The sequence below is a fragment of the Heterocephalus glaber genome, unplaced genomic scaffold (genome assembly GCF_053883595.1).
Source record: "Heterocephalus glaber isolate CG9 unplaced genomic scaffold, H.glaber_assembly_v1.0 deba00000809, whole genome shotgun sequence".
Classification (NCBI taxonomy): Eukaryota; Metazoa; Chordata; class Mammalia; order Rodentia; family Bathyergidae; genus Heterocephalus; species Heterocephalus glaber.
Genome location: NW_028258163.1, coordinates 5,282,444 through 5,300,821, shown reverse-complemented (window position 1 = coordinate 5,300,821; position 18,378 = coordinate 5,282,444). Strand labels below are relative to the sequence as shown.

The 18,378-nt window shown below is 40.0% G+C and overlaps 1 long non-coding RNA gene across 3 annotated transcripts in view; it reads right to left on the bottom strand.

The window, feature by feature from the left end:
• LOC110345201 (uncharacterized) overlaps positions 1 to 18,378 on the bottom strand; it is a 332,723-nt gene that overhangs the window by 191,865 nt on the left and 122,480 nt on the right. The window contains exon 5 of one of the 3 annotated variants that reach the window (XR_015449798.1): positions 9,270 to 9,869. The exons of the other annotated variants lie outside the window; for them this stretch is intronic. This is a non-coding gene — a long non-coding RNA (uncharacterized LOC110345201). Of the gene's footprint in view, positions 1 to 9,269; positions 9,870 to 18,378 lie in introns of those variants that run through there. 3 annotated transcript variants of the gene reach the window in all.

The window sequence follows — 18,378 nt, the reverse complement described above, 5'->3', positions numbered from 1 at the left end:
TCTCATTCCTCAGAAGAGAAAGCAGGATAGGTTGCCCTGTGCAATTTCATCCCATTCTATCAACCTTGCCAGTATAGTTCTCATTAGCACTGTAATTAAATGATGATGTGCACCTGGCTATTTGGAAATGACTATCCATATTTATTAATCATTGCACATTTTGTAAATTATCCTATAATTGACCTAATTATAATTTTAAGTAGCAATATTACAAAATAAAAATAATGTGTATAATTATTATTAAACAAATAATGTGGGCTCTCTGGCAGGAGTTTAACTCCTTGAGGGCAGGGACTGTATATCCAAGAAACCCACCTCCTGACACTGTGTCTGACATGGAATTGGAGACCAAAATACACGTGGAATAAATGAATAAGTCAGTGCAGGGGATTGTCCGTAAGGGCCTCTGGAAACAAGGGGGGAAGCACAAGGTGAAAATCATCCAGAGTGTAGTTCCCACCGGTTCAAGTTGGGCAAGCACTGTTCCAATGTCTCAGCTACCCCAAAGCCTCTGGTATAAAACCTGTTTCCTATACTACTTGCCATCCCTAAGCACAAAGATCTTAATTCTTACTCCACTCCTGCTCTTTTGAACAAAGTACAGTGAAAACTGGAAGCCAGTTGCCTAGAAGTACTGTATATTTTTCACCCTATATTGCATTCACCACCTCCCCTTGAAGTCTCATCACTAAAAAAATGAGACTTTCTTTGTAGGTTTGGTCCTTAAGAGGTAGCATTGGCCCTGTGACAACAGACATAATCTTAGGCATATATTTCATAAGTTCAGTCCCAATTATATCTGGGGCACAGAATAATTGCTAATGAGATGAACAGATGCAGCAAGTCCAGAGGTCTTGAAAGGTCTCCCTACAGACATAAAGTATTGCCCATTTTCTATGGATAGGAAAGGTCACATGACCCTCTACATAGTAGAGCCCCAAAACTCCACCACAAGACTCATAGGATTAATCATAAAATTCTGTAGCATAACAAGATACAAAGTCAACACTCAAAAATCAATAGCTTTCCTGTACACTAATAATAAACTCACTGAGAGATAAATCAGGGAAGCAGTACTTTTCACAACAGCATCAAGAAAAATAAAATACTTGAGTTAACCTAACCAAGAAAGTGAAAGACTTCTACACTGAAAACTATAATACTCTGAAAATGAAGATTGAAGAGAACATCAGAAAATAGAAAGATACCCTCTTCCTAGAGAGGCAGAACCAATGTAGTCAAAATGGCCATACTTCCAAAACAGTTATACAGATTTAGTGCAATCCCAATCAAAATGCTAATAGCATTCCTCACAGAACTAGAGAAAACAATTCATTTGGAACCCAAAGAGACCTAAAATAGCAAAAGCAATTCTGGGCAACAAGGGTAAGGCAGAGTCATCACAATCTTGGACTTGAAGTTATACTACAAAGCTATAACAATAAAAACACCATGGTATTGGGAAAAAACAGACTTGTGGTTCAATGGAATAAAACAGAGGATGCAGAAACAACTCTAGTCACACTTAGGGTTATCTTTCAAAAAAGGGCCAAATACTTTCACCGGAGAAGAGATAGCCTCTTTAATAAATGGTGCTGGGAAAACTGGCTATCCACATGCAAAAAACTGAACCCAGACCTATATCTCTCACCATGCACTAAACTAAAATCAAAATGGTTCGAATATCTAAATATTAAAATAGAAACACTTCATCTGCCAGAAGACAAAATAGGTAAAACACTTGAAGACATAAACATAGGCAAAGCTTTTCTGAACAGAGCCCTGATTGCAAAAGAAAAAATACCAAGAATCAACAAATGGGACAACATCAACTTAAAAAGCTTCTGCACAATAAAAGAAACCACCAACTGAGTAAAGAGATAACCCACAGAATGAGAAAAAACTTTTACTAGCTACTCTTCAGACAAAGGCCTAATATCTAGAATATATAAAGAACTCAAAAAAATTAGATCCCTTAAATTTAAAGATCCAATCACAAAAAATGGGCATCTGAAATGAACAGACACTTCTTAGATAAATAAGTACAAATGGTCAATAAATACATTTAAAAAATGTTCAACATGGCTAGTCATTTGGGAAATACAAATTAAAACAACAATGACATTCTATCTCACCCCAGAAAGAATGGCTATCATCAAGAAATCCTCCAACAACAAATGCTGTCAAAGTTGCAGGAGGAAAAGGAACCCTTCTTCATGGTTGGTGAGAGTGTAAACTGGTACAACCACTGTGGAAATCAGTATAGAGATTCCTCTAAACATAAAAGTCGAAATTCAATTTGAGCCAGCTATTCACTGCCAGATATCTCCCCCAAAGACATCATCTTACAGTAGTACTCATGTTTATAGCAGCACAACTCATTATAGCTAAATCCTGGACCTTGTATGCCCATCAACAGATGAATGGATAAAGAAAACATGGTATTTATTCACAATAGACTATTACTCTGCTATAAAGAAGGATAAACTTGAGTCATTTGTAGGAAAATGGGTGCACCTGGAACCGTACTGTTAAGTGAAGTAGATCAGACACACAAGCTTAAATATAGTATGGTTTCTCTTATATGAGGTACCCAAGTATAAATAAAGTACAAAATAAAAGACAGACAATAGGAAAAAGGAGAGAGAAAAAATTTATTGTGATCCAGCATGGCCAATGTGCCTAAAAGTGTACCATGATTGAATATAATTGTTTTATGTGTTTTTTGGCCTGTTACTCTGGCTGTTAATCTGTGTTTATGATAATTAACATGATGAAGACTTAAATACAGTAATACTTCTGTTCACAAACACTTCTGTTTGCAAACAGTTTGGTTTGCACACAAAAGCGTTCAGCAAAATTTTGCTTCCATTCACAAACACCAGGTGCTGAAGGTGACCACGGCCATCCTCCCCACACAAACACAAATGCAGCACTCTCCCCCACAATTGTAAAACAAATTAAGTTCATAAACCGAGGTATCACTCTAAATCTGATGCTGACAAAAAAAAAAATGTAAAATTTTTTTTTCTACAAACAGGGTTGGAGGGGAAAGGGAAATAAAAAGAATGAAGATGTATTATGGATGTGTACTAATTCCCCACAATGACTGTAATCATTATGTACTGCAAATATGCACTAATAAAAATTGAAAACTGAAAAGAAAGCACCCCATTTAGTTTGCCTCACAAGGTGCAATACCACTCCTATGGAGAAGTCACAAGTAGCTTTCGGGGGATGTCAAGGGCCCGCTGTCTGGCTGCTCTCCCTTATTGCAGACTGATTTCTCATCTCCATTCCATGATGGACCCCAACTCGGTATGTGTCCTCCAGCCTGCTCTCTCCAACTCAGCCCTTCTGAAGACTACCTCTTCTTTCTCAGTCTTTGAAGAACTCACAGAAGGAACACCTCCTCCTCTCTTGTGTACTCTCTGCCAGCACCTTTTCAGATGACTTCATTTTCCTGATCACAAAACCATCTCCAATGTTCAATACCTTCCTGAGTAAGCAGCCATGTATACAAGCAAGTCATTTCATGTGTGCATGCTCACTAGTGGACGGTCAGGGTCAGCACCCTGGGGATCTTTTACAAGCCCAGTGCGAGTATTTAATAGCACCTGACATTATGAGATACTTTTTAAAGTCTGTTAGTTTAATCAACATTCTTAGCACATACATCAGTGTCAAAGCAATTAGCCAAGAGCCTTGAGTACTGTTGGTTTCAATTAATATGTTGTTGGTGCTATAGTAATATTCTTAAATTTTTAATGTCCTCATTTTGATTCCAGCTTAATTAACTTTTTAACAGCTCACTAATTTTAATAACAGTCTGTGGTGTTTTGCACTGCTAACTATGTTTCCATATGAAAAAGCCAACAGAGACGGTTTAGGCTGGTGTCTACCACCACTTGGAGTTATAGTCTGAAAGTCGAGCGTTGAGGGAATTTTGGAGAAAATCTACTGAGTTGGGCAAATATGGGCCAGATCCTCTGAAGAAGCTCCTCTCGGGATACCACTCAGTCTGGCAGCCAATGACTTGCTAGCTAATACCCTCAACTCTGAAAGCCTGAGAATAAAAGTAGAAAGAAAGCATGTTGTCTTATTAAAGGTCTTTGGTAGGAGGGATTATCTGTGTGTGTGTGTGTGTGTGTGTGTGTGTGTGTGTGTGTGTAGGGGGTTTCTTCCTTCTTTCATTCAGTACAACCCATCTCTTTGGTGCTATGTGCTCCATCCATACAGTGCAAAACCGCCAAATATTGTACCCACAGAACTGCCTGTCCTCAGTGCAATCATGTTGAATGTTCAGAGGGAAGAGTGAATTCCTTGTCATCTGCCTTCCTGCCTCTAGGAAACACACTCCAAGTATGGAAGGCCACCCTACAGTGATCACCACTTCAACAGGAAGAGGTTTTGTCCTCTTTTATTCTATGTGCAACAGCCATGGACTTCACCCTTCATGTCTCCATCTCAGTCTCCTTCAGACTCTGATGAATCAATATGCAAATGAAAGCCTTCCTTGCCTGGTGCATAAGAGCTCATTGAAGGTAAATTTGCCTTCCTTGCTTTCAATATATCCAGAAAAAAATTCTCTCTCTGCCCCAGCTCAGGTGAACGTGAAACCTCAGGGGTCACGCCTCATCCCTTCCCTCTGCCTCAGAAGAGCTGCTCTAGAGTGACAGACTAGCTTGGCTGTATTATGCATATTTGCTGTTATGGTTAACTTTGGGTGTCAAGTTGGTTGGAGGAAGGGATACCTAGGAAACTGGTAAAGCATACTTCCATGTGTGTCTGGATAGTGTTTCAGAGAAGACTGGTGAGGGTCAGCAAACTGAGTGGTCCCATCCTGAATACAGGTGGCCCCATCTAATTGGCTGAGAGCTAGGATGGAAGCTAAAAGGAAGAAGGGGGAGGATCTGTAAGTGTGGGACATTTCTTGAGCAAGTACTTTTTTTGCTATTGCTGTCTTCCACAGATATCAGACTTCAGGTTCTGCAGCCTTTGAAATTAGACTCATACCCACCAGCTGCTCTACAGGGGCTTCCAGCCTTCAGTCTCAGTCTGAGGCTACACCATTGGTCCCTCCTGGCTTCCAGCTTCCAGCCTTCTTAGATTGAGCAACTACTAATTTCCCTGGCTCTCACCCCTGCAGACAGCCACTGTGAGACTCCTCGGTCTCTGATCATATGAGTCAATCTAACAAATCTCATAATTATATGTATTCTGTTGGTTCTATTCCTCTGAAGAATTCTAATGCCTATGTCCACTTCATAGAAGGACCAATACACAAGCATGTAGGAAGCTGGGGTGGAGAGAGGAAGCACCTCTTACACACTGTCATCAGACATTGTGTAGATTGTAACACGTTTAATCTTCAAAGGATCAAAAGCAAGTTTTATCTGCATTTTTCACACAAAGAAATTGAGGATTAGAAAAACCAAATAACTTTTCCAAGCTCATACAGCTACCCACAGTTAGAATGCAAGTAACGAACTTCACCTGAGTCTGATTTCAAAGTCTCTGCTTTTGCCCCTGAAATTTCCTGAGAAAATGAGACTAAGACTTGGAAGACTTCTGACTTGTGTTCTAAACTCAAGGTCCTGGAAAAAACACAAATGCAAGAGTGTTCTGACTGGCAATGAGCATGTCACCACAGAATTCCAGGCTCCATAAACCAAATTTAAAATCCAAAAGAAAATTGCCTCACAAATATGCTAGTGATACACAGGCAAATAAAAAATAAATCTCTTTTGTGTATATTTTAGGGGAAGTGTTTTTTTCTTCAGTATTGCATATGTATACATGTGTTTGTATAAGAGGAGAGGCAGGACAGCGGGAGGGAAGAGAGTGTGGCAGAGGCACAGAGAAAGTTGTTGGAACTTTAAATAAAGTGTCAACACTCTCGGTAGTGTTGGGAACTGAAACACAACAGTCTTAGGTCAGTGCCTGAGTACTAGAAAGGCCAAGTGACTAGACAGTAACCATAAACATGGCTGGTTCCTTTTAAAATTGATGTTGCTCGTGTCCCTGGGAGAATAAAAAACAAAAAATCAGACAAAAACTATGGTTTGGCAACATTTCCAACTTTTCAGAGGATTAAATAAACAAGAGTTTGGGTCAGAAGAAAGCAACGGCCATTGTCTGAGTGGCAGGATCAGCAGGACACATTTTAAGATATTTCAGCAGGGAAAGATGGAACCTTCCAAATTATGTGAGAAAAGATCATTTGTTTCATCCCACTGAGTTATATTGGAGTTGAAACATTTCTTAAAAAGTCGTCTTTCCTCTTTATTGGTAGTAACGAAGTCAATAGCAAAGCTAGGTAGTCAGGGTACTAGAGTAAGAGTTTGTGTGTGTTTTAATTTCCTGAATCTCCACTTGGACGATGCCACTGGTTAGCCTCCTGTATGGACAGGGCAGGTCCCTACTGTGCAGGCTGACCCTCCTGGATCACATCAGAGAGTATCTTACCAGGACCCAGGACTCAAAGCCACAGAGGGGCCATTGAGAAGCCATCCAAAGGCAACTTGTGTTCCCTCATGGATTTGGCAAGCTCTGAAGGTCACATCCAAGCTTGACCTAAAAACTACAGCTTCCTCCATGAACTTTAATTCCCCTCTCCTTGACTCCCTCCCACCACAGGCTGCAAACAGCCCAGCTCAGTCCCCCACATCAAAGAATTCCTTTTACCAAAAGAGGAAAGGCTATCCCTTTGGCCCTTCTACCATATATGACTTGGAAGAGGAAAGGCGGGAAAAAAGGGTCCTTGAATATTTGCTGTGTTCACTCTCAAAGGGTGCCCTGTTTACAGAGACGTTATCTTGAGTCCACATGCTGTTTGCCTAGGGCCTGAAGTAGGAGTTTGATGAGGTGAACCTGCAGCTTCTCAGTACTGAAAGACACCTCTCCAAGGGGCTCTGAAACCAAATTAATTTTTTAAAAATCATGTGTGTCTAGGACACTAATAGTCCTGAATATTTTGGATAGACTGAGGGACTGAAAGGTCATCTATTTTCCTATTTTAGTTGCTGATATATAATAGCAGAGAAAACTATGATAGTGATTCTGCATTTGGGATGTGATCTATGTAGCTTATTCTATTATTTATGGAATAAGACATCAAACCAAAAACTATGAGCCTCTTTTCTTTGGATCTATATTCCATTCTTTTTCTCTTTCAACATATATGGACTGTGAGCACAGAGAAAGTATTCAATGAGACATGTGGGACTTAAAGGAACTGAAATCAAAGCATGAGCACACATTTCCAAGAGGAAAGCAAACCTCTCACTCCCGACTCCAACACCACAGAGGCACTTCACTACAAAAGTACTTTAGAAGCACATATATAAATCCTCCAATCCTATGTCACAGGCCTCTGGCTTTGCTAAATTCTCAAAGGGTGTGCCTTCTTTCTATCAGAATTTTCTAAATATACATGAAAGCACAAAATGTCCAATCATTTCTAGCTCTTCTTTGAGCTTCCACTTTGGAAGTCATCTACTAAAATTTTCACTATGAAAGTAAAGAAGACACAGAAATCTTTGAAATCCTTCCTATCCTTTGTGTCTTCTGTACAACTACTGTAAGGTAATATGTTTTTTTAAAAAATCCAAAAAGCAAAGAAGGAAAAAGAGGAAGGGGAAGAAGAAGGATCTGATAGAGATTTGTTGCCTTGAATATACTTTCCTACAAGCTATTTCCAAAACACCTAAGTGCCAAGACTCTTAGCCCAAGCCTCTGTCCTTCCCTGGGAAGTTTATCAATGAGCATTTATATAATGTGAGCATTAAGAGGCATTGCCTATTGGTAGGAAGTTCTTCTAAGCTGCAAATGGTAAAATAGTTCTTGTTCAAGCAAAGAGCAAACTGACATGCTAACATTTTCAATAAGATAGTTATTAATGAAGTTTTCAAAATACCTCTGATTCAAGACAAGCAGAATGGAAAACAAAACAAAACTTTCAACTGACATTACATGCAACTGTAAAAAGTGAATACTTTTAAGAGGATCTATATCAGGGGTCAGAAAACTACAGTGCAGTGGCCAAGTGCAGTCTGCAATATGACTTTGTAAATAAATTTCACTGGAACACAGCCAAAGCTATTCATGCATGCACTCCCTACAGCTGCTTTCACTCTACAATGTCAGACTTGAGTAGTGGCAAGAGAGATCATACTGGCCACCCAAACCCTAAAAGACTTACTATCTGCCCTTTATGGTAATTGTTTTCCAATCTCTGCCCTACATTTTTTCACACAATTTATTTTCAAACAAGTGGTTGCTGGTTATTTATCTTTACCTGATATGTGTCAAGCCAGGCAAATTCTTAAAATTACAACTTCTTTTTACAGAAACACAGAGGATATTTGATCTTCATATCCAAGTAAAGGGTTTGTTACTGATTCTAAAATTGCCATGTGGAACACCGATTTAAAGGATAGCTACATTACTCACAATTTTTGCTCAAGGTGGGTAGTGACCTACCTGTGTAGGCCGTGTTTGGTAAACCTTGGAGGGAGCTCAGAAATAGAAAAATTACATGGAAAGTCTGCCTTTGTTAAGTGTGAAATAGGTCAGTGGGCCCAGGTGTGATCTTGGAAGTGACAGACTCCCACCTTTAAAAATTCTATAGGCCTGCTGATCCAAGGCACTTTTGTTAGGATCAGGCTCAACAGCTGGAACAGAACCCAGGTCACAGACACTGAGTTTAAGCTAGGCTCATATGGCTACCTATATGGCACATATGGCTGAGACCCAGGCTCTTTCCACCTTGGGGCTCTGCATCCACAGCTTGTTGTTTTTTCATTGGACCCAAGATGGCCCCAGCACATCAACATTCAGTTCAGCAGGATGGGAGGGTAGGGCAAGGAAGAGGCAGAAGCAGCCAGAACTTAGGCAGTTAGGCATGGGTAGCTGCAATGAGTTTAACAAATCATTTTTTGAGGACAGGTGTGATCTGGGAGTAGAAATAAATTCTTCAAGGGGAGAAGGAGGCAGGTTACTAACTGGAGAAAGTATCAAAAAAAGGAAATAAGCCTGATCAGACTCCCCTAAACTTCTCCTGAGACCAACACTACCCCTATAGTTTGTTCAAATTGCATATAGTCCCTGGGCTGGTTCCAGATTAAAGGGAATGACCTTACTAATAAAATTTAGGATGTGTCTGGCGCAGGCTGCCAGCCATCACATGATGTCCTGCTATGAGTCTGTAATGCAGAAATGTCAGCACAGAGCAGAACAACCAGGAAGGTCACTTCCAAAGCCATCCATCTAGGGTAAAAACACTTGCAGAGCCCTCTCCAAACTGCAAATGAAAAACAAGAAAAAGAAAAAAACAGAAAAAGGCTGGGCAGACATGTGTCCCCACACCCAGGACCCAGCAAATCTGCCCCAGATGGAAGAGAAAGAAAAAGGAAAAATGAATTCAGACAGCTGGGACCAAGAAGAGGTACAGGCTGACCCCACGTTCTGTTTATTTCAGGCCTCCTCCAAGCCACTGTTTGGCATTTTGAAGGTTTACTTGTCAAACCAAATGTAGGCAGTGCTTAAGCTGTACTAGAAAAGAGAGGAAAAAATCCAAAAACAAAAACAGGATCCAAAACCGAAGCCCATCTTGGCCAAAAGGAGTCACTCTGTCAGTCATGGTAAAAATCACCAACGCTGCTGGTGCTATCCAAGTTGACAGAGAAAGAAATGTGTTTTGCATGTTGTCCACATTCTGCCCCTTATCAGGCCTTTCCTTGTTTCCCCATGAAGAGAGTACTCAGGTGTGGGACAGAGGCACCAGAGGATGCAGGCACAATCTTGTCTTCCCAGTTGGCATGGGCACCTGGCCTGGTCACACTGGCATCTCAGGTGGTCGGGATGCTCTGAAAAGGACAGACACATTGTGGGACTTTTTGTTCTTGTTTTGGGTGGTACTGGGGATTGAACTGAGGGTCTCTGCATTGAGCCACATCTCTAGCCCTTTTGATTTGTTTGTCTGTTGTTTGTTGATTTGTTTTTGAGACAGGGTCTCACTAAGTCACTATGTTGCCCAGGCTGGGCTTGAACCTGCAGTCCTCCTGCCTTACCCTCACAGAGTGCCGTGTGATTCTAGATAGCTTCACAGCAGTTGGCAGATACTCAGCCTGGAAAGGACTAATCACACCGAAGAAGAACCACAGCCATCAACCACTCTCTACCTGTGAAGAAGGCAGAACCAAGGCCAACTCTACATTAAATCTTGACATTTTCTCTTAGTTTTTGCCCAAGTTTCCTGTCAGCATCCTTTGTCCTCCTCCTTGAGGAAACCCCAGACTGCTTATCAAGCTCTTCACCATTCTGCGTCAGTCAGTCCAGATCTAGATTTCCTCCAGAAATGCCTGCTGTTAAATATATGATCTGTCTTTTATTTCACCACAAAAAAACAGTAAGTGCTGGAAAGGAGCTGATAAAACAGTTTCCTGAATAGTTGTTGGCTCAAAGAGGAAACCAAACCTGCAGTCTCAGAATTTCTAGGAAAACAAAACTAATGATACAAAGCTACATATCAAAATGCATAGCACATAGCCCATTTGTTTAGAGAATAATTGTGATTTTATACATGTCTTAAATATGAAACAAGAAAAAAATAAAAATAAGTAAATTGAACAGAAGACCGAAGAAAAATTTTAGAGACTTTTGGAGAGAGAAAGGGGATACAAATGTAGCCAGGAAAGAATACTAATATTAGAAGGAAATGCTCCATGTAATTCTATATTAATCTGTTAGTGTATTATTAGAAAATCTTCTAGAATATTTAAATAGAAGGAAATAATTTACTGAGAGAGAAATTTTAATATGCTAAGTGAAATTGGAAAAACATAAAAAGAATACCATATAAATTGCATAGCTTACTGATACATAACTCTTAAGCTTTTTGCATTGTTTTAGAGAATTTGGAAAGATGGAAAGCTTTTTAACTAATTTTCATAAGTTAGTAGACGCTTGCTATCCAAAATGTGATGAAGTCATATCACACACCGCATCCTGCATACACCATTAAATTATATGCATTTTAAGGACAATGTCTTTCAAAATAATCCCGCTAAATATTAAAAGAATAGTTAAAAATGATCAACTAAAAGGAAAAAATGGAAACAAAGTCTTTGTAAATAAGGAAGCGTGGAGGGGGTGAAGGGAGGGCAGGGAAATGGGGAAAAATAAGAACCAAGATACGTCATGTACAGGTACAAGAGCCCAATAAGGAATGTAACTGTAATGTATCCCCAAAATGTACCAATAAACTTAATAAAATAAAATTTTAAATAAAGAAAAATATAATCAACTAGATTTTATTCCAAGAGCAAGTGGATAATTTAGTAGTAAGAATTATATTAGTACAGTTCATTATTACATCAAAACAGATGACCATCTCAACAGATGCCTCTGGGTGAAGCTTCAGTTTGACTGGCTCTGGGATCTGCCCTGGAAATTGGTGGAGCACACTTCTAGGCATGTAGACCCAGCCTTGGGGTCTAGCTCTGGTCCCTCGCCCCAGTCTCTCTGGCACTCTTTCCCTGCTCTGCTTCCCAGCTGCCTGAAATCAGCAGCTTTGCTCCACCACGCCTTCTACCTTGGTGGCTCTGCCTTGGAGCCAGCTGACCATGGACTGAAATTGAGCAAATTAAAAATTTTCTCCTTTAAGTAGTGGGTGTTGGGTAGTGTGTCTCAGCAAGGAGGTTGATTAATATAGTACTGGAAGCACATTTCATGAAAACATTTATTTCTCCTAAAAAAAAAAAATGATAATGAAGATTTTAAAGGACATTTCCTTAAAACGACATCTTACCCAAGAAACAATGACTATCATCAGGAAATCAAATAATAACACATACTGGAGTGGCTTTGGTGATAAAGGAACCCTTCTACATAGTTGGTGGGAATACAAACTAGTACAACCATTATGGAAATCAGTATGGAGATTCCTCAAAAACCTAAAAATGGAAATTCCATTTGACCCAGCTATTTCCCTTCCAGGTATCTTCTCAAAAGAGTTAAAGACATGGTATTACAATGATACATGTATACTCAAGTTTATAGTATCACAATTCATAGCAGCTAAATCTTGAAGGCAGCCTGTATGTCCATCAACAGATGAATGGATAAAGAAAATATTGTATTTACATATAATAGAATACTACTCTTAATAAAGAATGATAAACTTGAGCCATCTGTAGGAAAATGGATGCACTTTGAAATCATACTGTTAAGTGAATCAGACACACAAGCTTAAATATCACATAGTATCTCTTATGTGAGAAACATAAAATATCAATAAAGAGCAAAATAAAAGAAGAAGAAATAGAGAGGTACATTTCTCAAATGGGAAGGGGATCAGGAGATGGAGGGAGGGGAAGGGAAGGGGATGGAAAAAGAATTAACATATGTTGCATATTTTCATCAACTCCATACAAGGAATTTAATCACTATGCACTGCAAACATGTACTGATAAAACCTTTTTCAAAAAACAGAAAAATAATACCAAGATTAAATCTGTTAGAAAACAATAATCAGACTCATACTTAGGGGTAAAATAGTGGAGGTTTTTATTCGCATCAAATCAGGTGTAAGACAGTGATACTTGCCACCACAACTATTATTTTACATTACTACGGAAGCCCTGTTCTATGCAACTAGACAAGAAAGAATCATTGTAAAATATTGTAGTGAAAGGGATAAAAGTAACATTCTCAGCAAAAGATGTGATTATTCATACAACACTCATGAGAGTCAACTAAAAGACTATTTGAATAAGATTTCTTGAAATTAAAAAAGCCAAAAATATAGCTTGCAACATACTTACATTAAAAATAATACTTTGAAAAGTCCACAAAAGGAGCCAGACATAGTGGCACACACTTATAATCCCTGCATATGGGAGGCTGAGGCAGAAAGATTGTGAGTTTGAGGCCAGCCTGGCTAATTAGTGGGTTCAAGGCCGGGGTGGACTACAGAGAGAAGGCATGTCTCAAAAAAGAAAAAAAAAAACACCTCAAAAGAATATTAATTAATATGAACAAGCTAAGAACAAACTCATTTAGAAACGTGCAGCATCTACATTTGTTAGAAAAAAGGTTTAAATTACCAAAGGATATAAAGAGAGAATTAAACTCACAATATTCACAGAAGGAAAACAATAGCAAAACCACACCAGCTATTTATAAACTTTATGGTACAATTCCATCCAAACCCTACCAAACTGTTTTTGCTCTGTTTAGAGTTGATCTTTGCTGTTATTGCTTTGTTGAATTTAAAAAATGAATACAATGTTTATCTTGAAAAAGATACGATGCAATTATGAAAAAGAAGTGTAATGAGGGAGGATTCACACTTGTGATAATCTACCACTGGAATATCGAAGCAATGTGACACAGGGCAGGGTGCAAGGTATACAAAATTTTTTAAGATAACTGTATTCTCGGACCAGGGTTTAGCTCAGTGGCACCGTGCCTGCCTCGCAAGCTCAAGGTCCTAAGTTCGATCCCCAGTACCAAAATAAAACAAAAAACAAAAAAAAGTCTCAAAAAAGTCTCATTTAAGGGAAATAGAATTACAGTGAAAATGCTTGCCAAAGTGTAACACTATTTATAGTAAAAGTATGAATATAGCATGCCGTGGGGTCACAGGGAGGGTTTCCCCTCTCCCTCTGACGCATCAGCCCGTCTGTGGCTCATGGTCCAGAAGGGCAGCGGGGCTGGTCCCGGTGCTTCTGAGAGAACGTGGCTCTGAAGGCGCAGTGGGGCTCTTGGCTGGAGCACAGCAGCCACCACAGACCCTGACAGATACAGAGCTGGCTGGAATGGGAATCTGTGCTCGGACTGTAAAGGGATTCAAATATCTTGGGGATGCAGGGGCCCAGGGGTCCAAAACACTTTTCTTTAAACACATTTAGATGCCCAGAATCCATGCTCAGAAGTTGTCATTTGTTTCACAGTTGATTGAGGGTCATAAGGCAGATTGAAAACCATTGTTATATTATAGGCAGCTTCCAAAGCATGGAAGTTATGCGATTCTGGCTGTGTTTCAGAAAAGTTAATGTGGCAGCTGCATGGAGGTGTTCTGGAGCAAACGACACTTGAAACAGTGGGGGAAATTGAGTTCCAGACAGCCTGATTTCCCTAAACTGACTACGCGAACTACTGGCAGAGTCCTGCTTGGAACATGAAATTCCTAACTTCCAACGCAGTCCCCTTTACCCTGCCAGATGGAAATTCTAAATGATACAGGGCAGTGTTTAAAATGCGTCACATCCAGTAGGCAGCAACTGCCTGCTGACTTTGTAAGGCAGACCTTGACTACCTCTAGTTACAAAATAATCCTCAGAAATAGTGAGCTGGGTGGTCACCATTTATAAGAACAAATAATGAAGAATACATTTAGCATGAAGACCTGGAAATGTTACATACCAGAACCCAGAGATACATAGTGAAATGATGAAAATAAGAATTCTCAAAGTTACATAAGGAATTTTCCTATTTCCACAGAATGAATGGCCAAAATGGATACAATCTCTAAGTCTGATGTTTTCTTCTTCCCGCTCCCAAGAATTCGAGGTCATTCAAGTAAATGTGGGCATGTGTGTGCACCTGCATACACTCTGTACCTTAGAGATTCTTTATGTGTTTAGAGAAGAAATCCTTTAGATATCCAACAGTCCAATTCTTCCCTCCAAATGATAAAGGGGCTAGGACTACCACAATCAGTCATATTCAGTTTTTGTTTCAAATCTAGTATGCACTGCCTTAAGGAGGCTTCACAATATTGAACAGACAGAATCTTTTCACTTGTTTTAAACTACTATCAAATGATTCAGGAATATTCCCCTAAAAAGAAACTATCTCATTGCTAATAAACCTGACATCATCTGCCTTGTCTAAACTCAAGATATTACAGGGAAATGATAGTTAATATCATAGTTTTGGAAGAGCAGGGTGAGAATGGGGAAGGAAGGAAAGAAGGAAGGAAGGAAGGAAGGAAGGAAGGAAGGAAGGGAGGGAGGGAGGGAGGGAGGGAGGGGGAGGGAGGGGGAGGGAGAAGGGAGAAGGGTGGGAAAGAAGAACCCAGGTAGGGGGAACAGGCTGCTTCTGTTGACATTTTCCCCTTGCTATCCAATGTTTAAGAACTAAGCATTTCCCAAAATGGTGTTGATGGTAACACTTAGAAAAAGTGAGAGAAGATACAGACTATGAGCTCAAGGATCCTAGATCTAGGTGCTCATTCCATCCTCCAGGCTCAGATTCTCATCTCTGAGTGAGGATTCATAGTCCTACTATGAGCATATGTGGTTAATACTATAGGTCTGGTGGGGGGAACACATCAGACATCCTTTGAATCCCCAGTGCTGGTCGTCTGGACCTATACAATATCATGACATAAGAACTTTAAAGATCAAAAGCACAGATAGGAGGGCAGGGGATCTAAATTTGCGGAGGACAAGGCCAGTGATATTCAGCAACAAGGGAAGTGTAGGATGGGATCAAACTCAAATAAGGCTCTGCTACCCAAGTCTACCCTCGTGAGAGTCCTGTTTCCCTCATGGCCTCCCTTGGTTTTGTCCAAGGCTGATATTATCATTAATCTTCTACACACAGGCAATGATACATGTGTTTATATGTTTAGTACCATTAATATAGTTGGGAGGAACTGACTGAAAAATGTCCTTCCCCTTTTAAACCCACTTTATAAGGCAGAACACTCATCACACCTGTGCATTTTCACTCCTCCATCACACTTGGGCTTACCTGGACTTTCGCCAACATTGCTGTGTGCTCTTCGGCATGGCATATTAATGATGCAGTGCTATGCACATGAGGAGGAAGAAACACACAAGGTCCAACTCTGCCTCCAGCACTTACTAGTGTGAAATCTAGAATAAGTTACTTAATCTGTCCATACCTGGGTTTCTCCCTAACACTGTAAGAAGACTTCCTGCACGTGAAATGTGAACCATCTTTGTGCCTGGCATCTGAACACTCATTCAGAAAACTGAATGGTATGACGTAAGTCAGTGGTCTTCAAAGTAATAACTACAAGAGTCACCCAGAAAATGGTGAAAATCAGATTCCCAGGTCTCCAATTCAAATACTCTGATTCATCAGGTACAAGAGGAGGCCCAGGAATCTTTCTTTGGAAAAATGGTATCAGAGGGTTTAGGCAGTCTGTAAATCACATTCTGGAAATCCTCCTACGATGGCTGCTTCTGAGTTGGTCAGAGCCCAGGAATTTTTGAGATCTTTTCTATAAGGTCACCAGAAAAATGGTGCCAATTTCATCTCTTATCTGTTTTTATCTAGTGAAATTATTTTGTTCTGTTGCTACTAGCTGCCTGGAGCCCAGCTTAGTCCCAATCTGCCCTTTATGTTGACCTCTCAGGTCTCAGTGGAAAACCTCATTCGCTGCTCTCCCAGGGGACAGGATGCCTGGAGCAAAGCACGGTCACCAGCTCTGGACACTTTCTGACTGAAGCATAAGCCTCCGTGAAGACAGACCCCACTGCTGGGGCCCTGACTGCTTCTTCATGGAAGTTTGGTTTCTCTCAGGTTCTCTCCCAGGCATTAGAGAGCTTGCACAGGGAGCTTTATGTTCAGAATGCCCCCAATTTCAAAAATCTGGCCAAAGAGTGGGCAAGAAAGAGATCTGGTAAAAAAGAATCCAGGAACAGAAATTCGTTATGGTGATTCTGAACAGGGGTTCCCGAGCAGCAGGAACAAGGCCACAAGGCACTGCAAACAGCTCCCTGATGCACTGTCAAGTCCCTACGATGATTTCCCCTGCTCTTCAGCAAATCAGAACACTGCTGTCACCCTGGGGACACGTGAGTGACTCAGATTCCTGCTGCCTTCTGCTCTTTACTGTGGGTAGAAATGCCCCAAACTCAGCTTCCTGACAGAATTTTTATGTGTCTCATCCAGTTTTCTCAGTTGCTAAACAACCAAGAGATCCTGCGTGCTGACCCTGTCCCTGAATCACCTCCCAGAGTTACAGTCTTTCGTGTCCTCACTGTGCTCTGCTTAGTCCACCTGTAACCAGAGAGAACCAGCAAAGCAAATATTCCAGCAAAGCATATTAGGACCTCACTCTCTCTCTCTCTCTCACTCTCTCTCTCTCTCTCTCTCTGAGAGAACTGAGGATTTTAAAAATTTTGTCCTTTTGTTTGTCCATATTTTTCTATTTTCCTGATAGCACTCAATAAAAATTTGAATTTAAAAATATTAATTGATGACTCTGCAATGCCCTTAAGACTTTGAATTAAAACTTAAATTTTCCTTTTAAAACCGAGGTTTTAAAACTTCAGTTGTTATTTAAAAACAAGATCCTCTAGAAGTATGGGTTCAATCACTCCTGTCCCTACTACTAACAATTGAGCATTTGGGGGAATAAATTATTTAATCTCTTTAAGCCATCATTTCTTCATACGTAAAATGAAGACAATATTATTTTACTCCCTCTCTCCCTGCCTCAGAAACTCTTCCCATCTATATGGAGACTATATCCCTGTTTCTTAACATGGCTTATTTTGCTATTTAAATTGTTTATGTTTTGGGTCTCTCATATTAGCGATTCCATGTGATAGCATATCTAATTTTGTATGACTGATTTATTTTACTTAGTATTTTCATTTCAAAGTGTATCAATTTTCCTACAAATGACTCAAAATTATCCTTCTTTAAGTAATTATCCTTCTAAGTAATACTCCATTGTGTATATATACGACATTTTCTTTATCCATTCATCTGTTGATGGTCATTTAGACTGCTTCCATGGTTAGCTATTTGAGTTGTATTGCTACAAACATGGATATGCATGTATCAAGATGAGATATGTATATGTATCAAACCCCTAAGGTGAATGCAATCAACTATGTGTCATAAACATGTACAAATAAAAATTAAAATTAAATGTTTTTCAATGATAATATTAGTACCTGTTTTATTAGAAGTAGGATGCTCTCTTTATGTATAAAGATATAACACTTGTCAAGTAAACACTCACAGGCTTTTAGTATCAAAAGAAGGATGATTTCCTGGTGTCCACCTGCCATACACACATACACGCACACACACACACAAACACACACTTCCATGGAGTCCCCTTGTAATGACAATATGCATTTGTAAGAGAGTTAAATGGCTGGTCATGAGGTCTATTGAGAAAGTCACGTCTCATGAGTTTGTCCAAGAACCTCACCCATGACCTTGACCTCACTGATACCTCATGCTGTCAAGCAGCAGCTGAAGACATCTGCTGAGCAGCGGTTCTGGCACATCTGACCATAGTGATGGATGCAGACCTGGAACTCTTCTGGCAGTGACTAGCAACCTTACCCAGGAGAGATCGCAGAGAGACAGAGGCAG